Source organism: Camponotus floridanus, unplaced genomic scaffold, assembly GCF_003227725.1.
Source record: "Camponotus floridanus strain SB8 unplaced genomic scaffold, Cflo_v7.5 scaffold7, whole genome shotgun sequence".
Lineage (NCBI taxonomy): Eukaryota > Metazoa > Arthropoda > Insecta > Hymenoptera > Formicidae > Camponotus > Camponotus floridanus.
The window spans coordinates 1,378,076-1,390,581 of record NW_020229838.1 but is presented as its reverse complement, the minus strand read 5'-3'; the positions used below and the strand labels follow the sequence as shown (position 1 = coordinate 1,390,581).

The window sequence follows — 12,506 nt, the reverse complement described above, 5'->3', positions numbered from 1 at the left end:
ATTATCTTATAAAAAAGTATCGATCTTTCTGTCGCGATTTAATCGATATTTTGAAGGAAGCGAATTAGCTGGCTTTTTTTCGGGAGAAAAATCTCTTTCGTAATAGTCGATCGTAAATAACCGAGAACGCGCCGCATATAGAGATCCTCTGACTAATTTCCTGATGGAATGCATTAATCATTTGCATCGTCGTAATGCAATATCGTTAAGCGTTTCCACGCCCCTGATTCGTCATCCAGCACGGACTATCTCGCGACGAGATCGCCAAAGTTAACAGGCTCGAACTGAGATCGATCGATCGATCGATCGAAACGCAGAGGATACATAAAAGAAACATTACAACATTACAATTCTTTTGAATTATTCAGTCGTGTGATTCGCAGCGCGAGCCTGTTGGCAACCACATTAGTTAGCGGTTACAATTTCCGAGTCGCCGAGCGCGGTTTCATCCTTGGCTGTTGCCACCTCGCGTCGATCAGAGGCCCGACCCTCGACCTTCGACGAGGAGAGGAACTCGAAGAGCACGGATGTGGCTCATTAACCGCGCATCGCTCCAAGTTTCGCGCGATATAAACAGCGACGCGATAAATCGTAATCAATGTTAGAGGAAGGATAGACCGAGCAAGATACAGTGATACTTGTCTTGCGGAAACGTCCTGTTCTCTATTCATGATCGCAAATGAAACCAAAATTCACACTTCGATGAATATAAAATTTGAAAAAAAAATATTCCCGGAACCTGGAATCTGCATATGTGCATTTCAAGTATATTAAGATTCGCCTACACGTAGAGAAATGTGCAACGAAAGGCGATACGAAAATTCTTGAGCGCGAGAGAGGATCTTGCATGTTTAGAAACTTACCTAATCGAGAGAGGTATCTCATAAGAAAGGCATTTTAGAGTCTACGCTAACGTTTCGTGTCAACATTTACCCTGATAAATACCGCAAATATTTAATCACGTAGAGAGACACTTCCATACCTGTTGAGAGCATATCTGCTGACATTGTGCGTCTTACATGTGCATATTTTACGTTTAAACAATTTTACGAGAAATTCAAAACTGCGATTCGTAATATTTTCCCTTTTAAGAGAAAAATGCGAAGAATTGAAACGTTTGTAAATTAAATTTATATTTAAACAAATTTTATATCGTCTCTTTATTTTCTTTGTACATAATATTTCTTCACTTAAAAAATTTTTATTTAAGAATACTAATTCATGCGCGCTGCTGTCAAACTTTAACCAGTCACTTAGACATCTCTTCTCATGCACGCAAAAAATTTCCTGATCGTTTCAAGATATTTTTAATTAACGCATTCACGCATTTTTCCTTAAAGAAAAATACGAAAAACTGAAACGTTTGCAAATCAAATTTACATTTGGACGAATTTTATATCGTCTCTTTATTTTCTTTGTATAAAATATTTCTTTACTTAAAGAATTCAAGCAATTTTTATATAAAAATACTAATTCATGCGCGCTGCTGTCAAACTTCAATCAGTCACTTAGACATCTTCTCACGCATGAGAAAAATTTCCCGATTGCTTCAAGATATTTTTAATTAACGCATACACGCATTTTTCCCTAAAGAAAAAAGTGAAAAATTGAATCGTTTGCAAATCAGATTTACATTTGAACAAATTTTATATCGTCTCTTTATTTTCTTTCTACATAATATTTCTTCACTTAAAGAATTCAGGCAATTTTTATTTAAAAATACTAATTCATGCGCGCTGCTGTCAAACTTCAACCAGTCACTTAGACATCTTCTCACGCACGCAAAAAATTTCCCGATCGTTTCAAGATATTTTTAATTAACTCATTCACGCATTTTTCCCTAAAACATACAAACTAGTTGACTCCAAACTGACACGATAAATTACTTTGTACAGTCGCATGAATAAACATTCGCGGGAGACGTTCGATAATCAAGCTCGATTATACGAGCGCGTGAGATCAATCAATTTTAATACGGGAGGCATGAATCCGCGATTCACCAACGCCGGCCGATCGTTTACAAAGTTACGAGCCACTCGGAGGTCGGGAGCATCCCGACGACGAGGGACGCCGCAAAAACGACGGTGCTTAAACCGGCCCCCGGTGCTCTTGCGCCGCGTGATCCTCCGTAATCGCTCGTGGAAACGCTCGCAGGGTGGCCTGGGCGTAGATCTCGGCCCGTTGACGCGCGCCGGATCACGCGTTTTAATCACCGTCATCCTCCCGGCGTCGTTCAATATCCATTAAATTTCCCGGTCGGATTCCGCGGACGATCGCTCCTGCGCGAATGTTTCACGATTTTTCTCGCGATTTTAACATATCAGAGTCATTAAATCTACATATTTATACATTTTTAACAGGCCTGATATGATTTAGTATTTTCCTTTTTTTTAATACAAATTTCTGGAGAATTTAAAAACACGGCACTTCATTCCGCGAAAATTAGAACCTCCTCCAACTTCAAGGATTAAAATTAGAAACAGTGAATAATGTTTCGATTGATAAAAAATAGGAAGGTTATAAGAATTAGCTCACGCTTATTGAAAGATTAATGATGAATTCATTAAGACCGTTTTACTTCGCATTAATCGCTGCATCGTAAGCCGACTCTGAGATAAAAGAAGACTTTGTTGTACAGTTATGCGTTCAAAGATAATTGCGAAATTCTCATCGCGGCATGAAATTTCAATTTCGCTCTGTCGTCCACCTTAGATTAGCGATTTTGCTCGCAGTACGTCTGCGCGAATGTAGGGTGTGTGTGCGTGAAGATCGGTAATCGTGCGTGGAAAAGTGCGTCAAGGTGGGCGCGAAAGCGCAGTCGGCCTTTGAGAGGTATTATAAATGCACGCTATCTTTACGTGCACTTTGTCGACATTCGGAATTGAAATTTTTTCCCTGGAATGAAAGAGTTTAATTATACTTTTCGTCTGTATATCGAGTATTTCTGTATTAATATAATATCATATATTATCGATAAGAATTCCAGATTATTTTGCACCTCAATTTTTCTAGTACATTATACTTTATTTCTTAAATATGTTATAAAATTATATAGCGTGATTTTCTCATTTTATATAATACTCGAAAATATTTCATATATGTCTTAATCCGTTCGATAGAGACAGAGAGAACGTTTTCTCATGGTATAAGAATCCGTAAGAATGATTACGTAACATCGAAGGAATATTAAGCTTAGCTAGTAACATATCAGCGTCGCTCAAGCAGATTACTGTCACTCGCAATGTGCCAACGACTCTCGTTCGCCTTCGAGAAGAAAAATAAGACGATTTTAAATACGACAATCGCGAAGGCGTTTTCTCGATTTTAATCTCCTTCGTTACGGGGATTATATTTAATTAACGGTGGTTACACTGCATCTTTCCGAATGCAAAACTAGGCAATTATCATACATGCGAGTTTAACGTAAAAAATAATGTATGTATATATGCATGTGTTAAAATACTTAAAGTATCGTAAGGTATTTTTTAAACTTTCTTTATCGTAAAGTCACGTTTCAATCCGGCGACACCGCCTTCCTATCATCTCGTCTCCTTGGCCAGCCGTCAGGACATCAAACACGCGAGAGACGCGGGCGATAAGAGTAATTTACAGCGGGGATATAACGCGCAGCAACCCCCTTTGACTCCTCGTCGAGTAGTTATCGCTCGCCCCGTTATATTTGCTCTTATTTTCGTTGCTCGCGAGCACGCACGCGGATCAAAGGTCTGAAGAGACGCGTCTTAGTCCGCGATGATCCCTCGCGATGCGATTCCTCGCCTAAGCGAGGATTGCCTTTGTGCCCTTTTGAGCGAAACGACTCGCGCACACGATACCAGCGAGTCTTCTTCCCAATCGAGATAACATTTTTCGAACATAGTGCGCTTCGGGTGATATACACTCGGGAAAATAGCATGTAACAACGACATTGTGTTGGGGAAGGTATTCGGTAATCGTCGAAGTAGTTTTATGAATGATTTTAGTCACCTGATTGTGAATCACAAAATTTTTATTTTCCTTCGCTTTCAATTTTTAATGTAACATATATTTCGATACTTCAAGTCAGAGCAATGTCTTTTAAAATTATTTATAACTTTTTAATTTTTTTATTTGATTTTTTTTTATTAATTTTTTATTTATGATTTTTTTATTTATATATTTTTGCTTTTTTTGAAATTTTTATAAATCGTTCACTGCCTATTTTTGGTACGAAATAGGAACTCTCTTAATTCTTATAAAGTAAACTTATATTGAAATTCTCTAAAATTCATAAAATGAAAAAATTAAAAATAGAAATAAATTTTATTGAGAAGAAAAAATCACATTTTATATAAAATTATTAAATAGTAGATACAGATTACTATAACTTTATTTATAATACTTTTTTAAATTATTATTTGATAAATACTTTAATATTTTTAACGAAATGATCATCAACTGTTCATCGATCCCGTGGAATTTCACGCAAGGATTAGCGAAGAATTTGCGATTAGGTGCTCTTATGCGAACCGGAATTATTGGAAAAAATTCAACGGTATGTTCGAACGGGTGGTCCGATTTGTTAATCGATAAAATGGAAGATTTACAGTCTGAAATCTATGGAATGGTGAATCGATAAAAAGATCTATGAAACGACAGATCCATGAAAGTAAGATATAAATCGGCGTCCGACATTCTGAATAATTGAAATTCTGCAAATTGATAAATGGGTAAAATATTTATGAATCTGAAATACCGCGATTGCAATGGCATGACTAAACGGGTAGTTTATGAAGTATCCGCGAGAAATTCACATATCCATATAATTATATAATAAATTGGTGATGCATCAAATTTGCATGTTATAGATGTGACGATGATTCACTCTTGACGGACGTTTCATATAAATTGGATTCAACAATGTCGAGTTAATCGATAGAATTCTTCTCTTAAAGGATGTTAAGAACTACAAATTTCTTTGGGAAAAAGCGAAAAGTCTCCATGAAAATTTTAAAAATAAGATGCAAACTTTATAAAAAGATGTCACGATTTATATTTGGAAATTCTAAACTCGGTAGTAACGCGATAAACCGCATCTACCTCGGGTTAATCGTTTATTATCGTATCAAGATATGCCCATCGCTGCTCGTAAGTTCTCGATTCGTTTCTAACTCGTTATAGCATCCTCTGGTCCTTCGTGCCGAGCATGAGGTAGGCATAAAGCGAATTAAGATCAGCGTCATTAAATTACTTTAAGGCGAGCAGGCGTAACATGTTGATAATCGCGATTACGATGTCGATTACGATATTTGATCGAATCTAATTAACAACCGCTCCACGCTTCAAATTACACTTATATTACATGAGTGATGCTGCGTAAAAAAATCGTTCTATCGAGATTAACATTAATGAGATTTCGAAGGAGGGAGGCCGAGAATTTATTATTTTTTTAAAGATGAAGAGAGATAAATTTATTTTTACAAGGATAATTTATTCATGAAAGAAATTCCCTCTGGAATTATCTAATAATAACATTACGGTAGAACAAAAATAAAAATATAAGAAAGAAAAGAAATAAACGAAATATACAACAAAAATTAAAAATTAAAAAAAGTGAAAATTTTTATGCTTCTAAAATAAAGAAGATCCTAAACTGTATAATACGACATTAATTAGCCAATATTCGATAGATTCGTGGCGAGGAAGGAGAATCGCGTGCAACGAAATGAGGGAGGGAGAAGACGAGATACAGCCTGAATGCATATATTTATCTCTCTCCCTCTTCGCCGGCGAAGGAACGCGAGATACAGTGCATCGCGAGATGCAACGTGCCCGGGGCGATGCGATGCACGAGCGGCGGCTTTGAGCGGGGCTGCACCCCGCCGATCGGGGGAGCGTGTAGGCATATATATCTCGCGATATCTCGCCCCGGCGGTTCTCGTGTCCGGACGAGAGAAGGCGAACTTCCTTCCTGCCGGTCCAGACGCATTTAATTCTGACAAGCAGCGCGGTCGTGCTCGTTTACGTTACGTGATTTTTTTCCAACGATCTCATATATCGGGAATCGTAGGTCTGCGCGATTTGCATCGTATGCCCCTCTCCCCAAGTGCTTATCAGATCGCGACGTCGCGACCGTAATCGTAAATAACGGTTTCCGTTAGTTATCGTTGCTCTAAGCATACTTTATTAGCGTAGGTGAAAGAGATTTTTAATCGATATCGCGGCAAGATTTAGGCCATTATGATTGCGCGAGATCGAGAAATAATGCGATATGCGCCATGGAAGTAAAGGAGAGTATTTTGCAATTTATTGGAGTGCATGTGAATAATATTCTCCGTTTCTCATTTCACGCGGAGAGTTTATATCTTCATATAAATCTAATCTACGTACGAAATAAAATCTCTCGCGTGCATATGCCATAAATTAGATGTGTAAAACATTCATTTTGTAATTATACGTATATTTCCGAAAAGAGATGAAAATTTATAAAATTAAGAATTTAATATAACGGACGTAACTATTATTGAATATTCGTAAAAATCTTAAATTATTAATATAATATGAAATTCTAAATATATAAATTAATAAAATTACACAAAAAGAGAATATTAAAAATTTATAATCGAAGTGGGAGTAAAATTATCTGCACGAATAGAAGCATTTTTTTTTAAAATAAAGTATAAATTTTTATATTTCTGATAATTTATGAAAGAAAATTACATTATCTCGTAAATTATGTCTAATCTATGTATTTCTGCGGCGAGTCTCGCGGGTATCAGTAACGGTATTTATTCTTGTCGCATCTTATTATGCTCGATGATGCTGCGGTTGACAAGTAAATTACGGCTCAACTTGGTGCTTGTAATAATTGATGAGGCGGGATCTAATAAATATACGCTGTCGCGCATTTTTCCGATCGTCGCGGAATGCAACTGTTTAACGTGGAGACGAGCGTAAAATTGCCGACAGTAGCGTGTCCTGCGGCGATAACGCGTGTTTAACGTCCGCGCCAAATTAGGTGCTGCATTTCGATTTATTGCCGCATTTCCGGAATTATTAATATCGCATGTGCATTTTTCATTCTAATCTTATCAAAGTCGGAGGCTCGCAGCAATTTTACCTCGACGAGGATAGCGAGGAGCTTTTTCGCTTCGTGGATTCCGCTCGCGAACTCGGCGATTTTCCACGATGATCTGTCGGGATGTAATGTACACATAACGAGCGATCGGGGTAGGTTCGTGCCTGGTCAGTCGAGCCTCGACTGGAGAATCGGCTATATATGGTGGTTATTATTCAATAACAGGTGTAGAGAAAGAGAGAGAGAGGGAGAAAGAGAGAGCATGAGAGCGAGAACCCAGCATCACGGGACCTCTAATCCGTTTGCGTGCGAAGCAAACAAAACGGGTAGATAGATGCCAACAGCAGGATACCGCGGCCAGGTATTACACCGGGTGAGGCATACGTGAGTACATAACTACGTCTCGTTATGCAGTGTGGAGTATCGAGTGGTACTCGCTCTTGGGAGAGGCACATGCCGTGCGTGGGCGAGCGATCGCGATCGTACAGGGTGCGATAACAAAAGTACGGTATGAGACGCGCGCGAACTCTTCCTACATCATCGTGCTTGTGATAAGGCGATGCCGAACATGCCTTGTCGAAGAATAATTACGCGCAATGATAAATACCGAGGTTGTTTCTCTTATTTTCAACTTCAATTTTCTCACGCTTATTTATGACTTCTGAAAGGTATCGACAAGTCCAGTTTGTGTAAGAATTAGGCTCTTCTCTACTTTTTGTTCTTTAAATAAACGAACGATTTTTTATTTAAAAATTTAAAAGAGGTATTTTCGAAAATATAAGTTAAACGGTTTCAAAAAAAGATAATCTGATCGGATTAAAATAATCAAGTAAGTAAATGTTAAATGAAAAAATGAGATCGAAAGTAAGAAAAAAGTGTTGACTCGTTTTCGATAACTTATAAAAATTAATTCTGACATAAAATAAATCGCACATAATTATGTATTTTATTAAATTTTAAATTGGCGTTATTTTTCTTTTAGCTACTTAATTACAATTATTTATTTTTTTGATAAATTTTCTTATTTATAATTAAATTTCTCCAATTTTGTCCGAGTAAATTGTAGCTAAGCCGGACGATTTAATTATATACTTTAAAAAGCGCCATTTCACGTACATTAATAATGCCCGCGGACTATCTTACAGATGTAAGATCGTAATTTCCGTATGTTTCCTACCGCGTCTACGACCAAACCGCGGCGTTTATAAGTGTAATTAAGCATAGGCAATTAAATATACCATTGCGTACGCGAGCACACAGCGTGAGTGCGTTAAGGTAATTTCGATTTGACGTAAATGGGCAGCGAACAGTCGCTCGCCAATTAATTACCTTATCAGAGATTCGCACGTTGATGGAAAATCGAGTCGATTCGCTCGACGATATCTGATCGCGACAACTGTTGCTGCGTAAAAATGGCGGGTCTCATTTACGAGAAAATCGCACCGGCTCCATTCGTTTGCTCGTCCGCCGTGATTTTTCTCGGCTCAACCGCCGAGAAAAGTAAAATGCATCCCAGCATATATTTAATTAAGCGAACTTTGTAGCGCAGTTAAATCGCAAGTACGATCATCATAACGGAAGCTCATCCTATCGCCAATCATCAATGTTGATTTTAATCTGATATTATACGATTCATTAATTAATAATTTTTTTAAATGGAAACAAGGGAATCATCAAGTTTTCGTAGCGTTTTTTAAAATCGTAATATAATGGGACAATTTGTGGAAATCATATTTAGCATTAAAAAATTAATGATTATTTTTTTTGGTAATCTTTCTTTTTAATTTATTATTTATCTTTCTTTATTGAATTTATTATTTCTCTTTATTATTATTTATTGTTGAATTTATTATTTATCTTTTTTTATTTTTATTTTATTTTATTTTATTTATTTATCTTTGTTTTCTTTCAAATTTATTATACAAGACAGAGAGACAGGAAGATGCCAGCACGCTGTGAAAAATGGAAATGATTTCTATTGTAATATTAATTCAAGAATTATAGTTTCTCATTATTTTACAGACTTACTTTATATCAGCGACTTTGTACGCGATTATTTAAACCTCCTTAGAAAGCTTGAAATCTCGTTCGCTCGTCCTGTACATTCGCTCGTGCAACCGCGGCGCGGACAAACGAATTGCGCGATTGCCTTGCGGTATTTAATCGGCCGAGTCTCCCGAGCGATTCAACGAACCTTGACCCTTCACAATGCGGAGAGCCGGAGGAGAGAAGTGCCTCTGCTGCGGGGAGAGCGCGGAGAGAAAAGGCCGGCTTCGTGATGGGAACGGCAAACGGTCTCTGTGGGGTTCATTAGACTACCGAGACGGCGGCGGCGGTCGAAGTAGTTTTCCGGTAAATCGCAATTTAGACAGCGGTGCTTTCCCTCGCGAAAACGCCCACGTCTCCCGAGGGAGAGATAATGCGAAACGGTGACTCCGGTAATAATAACACGGCGCTGAAACAGGTGCCGGCACGTTATGGGATTACGAGAGATTACATTTGTGATCACCCCGGTGACGGGACACGTATCGCTCTTGTAATTATTCGAGGGAATACTATCGCGATAAACGCGCGGACATCTCTGCCTCTCTAATTGACTGTAATAAGCAGGTTCTCTATAATCGACATCTCTGTAATGTTTCTTTCCCTTAACTAAGTTTGTGTTTAATTTGGGCGAATGTGTAATTCTCTCTATGAAATTACCGTTCACGCGCATCCATCGGTGGAATTTTGAACAAACTGACGTGGGAATGACCTGCAGGTCTATAATTTTCAAGAAATTTTAGTATCGTTTTCTTGTATAATGTATAATTTAATACCTTAATTCAGTATCTTGTGCTACTTTAATTGGTTTACTCAAGAGTATGCATAATCTAAAATGCTTTTAAAGGTGATGCTGTTTATCATATTTGACGATTAATGATTAAATCGCATGGAATATTCTTAAGGAGCATAACTCCTTAGAAGAAATATTAGAGTCGTGCATTAAAGTCTCCTTAATTATATGCACCATGTAAACACAAATATATTTGCATGCTAATTCTAGGCATAAATACGATTATCGGACATAATTTGCTTTGATTATGCATGACAATGCGCGAAAATTCATTATCGATATTCGATTATTCAGCCTCGATTATTTTTATTCGCATTTTTAATTCTTTGCAGCAACCGATGGATTTTTCTTTTATCAATCATAATGATTTTCACAGTTTATTTCTTTTTTAGACACACTATATAGAATGCATATTTCGAGAAATATTTGTCGATTTATTGTTAACACGTACAATTTATACACAAGGGTAAAATTATCTCCACGTTTCCTTAACGCGATATAATCCGTGAGAATGTTTTAACACTTGGGAGATTACGGCAACGCGATTATCTCTTGTTTTCGCACATTACGAATATTCGTAACGCGTGTGCAACGTTTACGTACCATCCGTGTTTTTTTTTTTTCTTTTTTCCGGGACTCTTATCCGCGATCTTTGCGATGTACACCTTACGTCGATTGCCGTAATCCGAAATTACAGGCAACCTCGTTGCGGTTAAAATACCTACATGCAGCATGCGCATGCATAATCGCTGCCGATCGGACGAGAGGGAGGAAGGAGATCGGGGGGGGAGAGCAGTACCTCTCATTAAATCTCTCTCTTTCGTTGCATGAATTTCGGGGATTTCCGGGATTTGCAGGGCGGACGGTTCCCTCGATTTACGAATTTGAACCGCGAATAATCATCGCGCGTCTTTCCGGATGCGAATCGAAATTATTCCGAATTATGCAAAGAAAATCGATCGAATTGCTTTAGATCCTTCGAACAATTCGACCCGTTGATTCCGTTATAAAATAATTAAATTTTCAAATTTTTACGTCTCGAACTTAATACAATAGAATGGATTAATTTTCTTGTCGCAGAGTACATTTGAAAAGGAGGTGAAACGAAGAGGTAAACTGCTAATTCAGATTCCGAGAGCCGAGTCTGCGACAGGAATATCCGGCTCTCATTCCAGAGCGCGCGCTATAAAATTACGCGTGCAAATTTACGCTGACGCGCCGGCGAGGCTTATCGGCGGTTACGTGACTTTTTCGCGAAATGCAGCCGACTCTTGCGAGCGACCCGCGGCTCGAGACCGTCGCGCTTTAAATTAATTAGGAGGGGTCGGCACACGTCCCGCGATCGCGACGCATCAAATCAACTTATGAGTCATGAGAGGAGCTCAAACGACGCGAGGAGATCCGATTTCCCGCAATTAGGTCACCAGATGCCCGCAAAAGATATATCTCTCTTTTTCCCTCCTTCTCCACCTCCCCTTCTCTCTGTCTATTCAAGATGCAATTATTCATGGCGCGTCGTAAGCGCCGCGTTTTCTAACGAGTATCGACGCCGACAGTTGACTAATAAGATGAAACATGGCTGGTAGCAAATTGCGTCTCGACGTATAAACGCTTTGGATTATGAAAATACTTTTATCCCGAATGAGGCGAGTAATTTATCGATGTGCGAGACGAATCAATTAATAAGTTTTCTAAATTCTCGAATAAAAATCTGAGATATATGTGAAATAAATCATTTCGATTTTATTTTTACATGTAATATAAGACGGATATTTATTAAAAGAAATAAATATCTTCCCTTCGAAACCAAAAAAATATTTACTCATAAAACAGGAGATAGCAAATAAACGGTAAACTTAATCTTCGACTAGTTATTCTAGACCCGAGGATTACGCCATCGGGACGTTCAAACTTTCTCGCTTAATCGTCTCTTTCATAAACGACGCGGATTATTCTGTCGGTCATTGAATGAAACTTTCTTTGAATTTATCGATGGATACTTCAACTTGAAGAAGGCCCTCGAATTAATCCGTAGACGTATAAAAGATGGAAAAAAGAGATGAAAATAAACAAATATAATTTTCTTGCTTTTATATTTTTGCGTCAAGTGCGATGGAAGATGCGCTAGTGCTCGAGAAATCAGCGATATTTCAAGTGTGCTTTAATTAGAAGCACGCGGCGTCCTTTTGCGCGAACGCAAAATAGCGACCGCTATCTTTTTTAATCGCACTCCGGCTGAATGGCTGATTCACGGCCGGCCATCCTTGGCGCGGCGATTATCCTGACGTAAGACTCCGCGGAGCGAGGTCACGGCCTGCGGCTAATAAACGGCTGAAATTAATTAAGATTAGTGGAAGGGATAAAAGTGCGGCGCGCGCGCGCCGAGAGTTTCTATTGCCGCCATCAAGACCGTATCGCATGAGGATGATGTAACGATACGATTCCGACCGCAGGGTGAAATTCCCGCAGGACGAATACGCGGGAATTGGCCAATTAGGAATGACGTATCGCGGCACGCTCCGATAATTACAGCGATTCGTTTTAATTCAATCATATTGAGCGCGCTCTCTTTCATAGACGCCTCGTATATTTAACGCGCCCACGAAGCAACCTCTA

General features: G+C 38.5%; 1 protein-coding gene across 2 annotated transcripts in view; it reads left to right on the top strand.

Moving 5' to 3' along the window:
- Nucleotides 1-12,506, top strand: part of LOC105251592 (laminin subunit alpha-1) — a 142,460-nt gene that overhangs the window by 95,686 nt on the left and 34,268 nt on the right. The gene's annotated exons all lie outside the window — the stretch shown is intronic.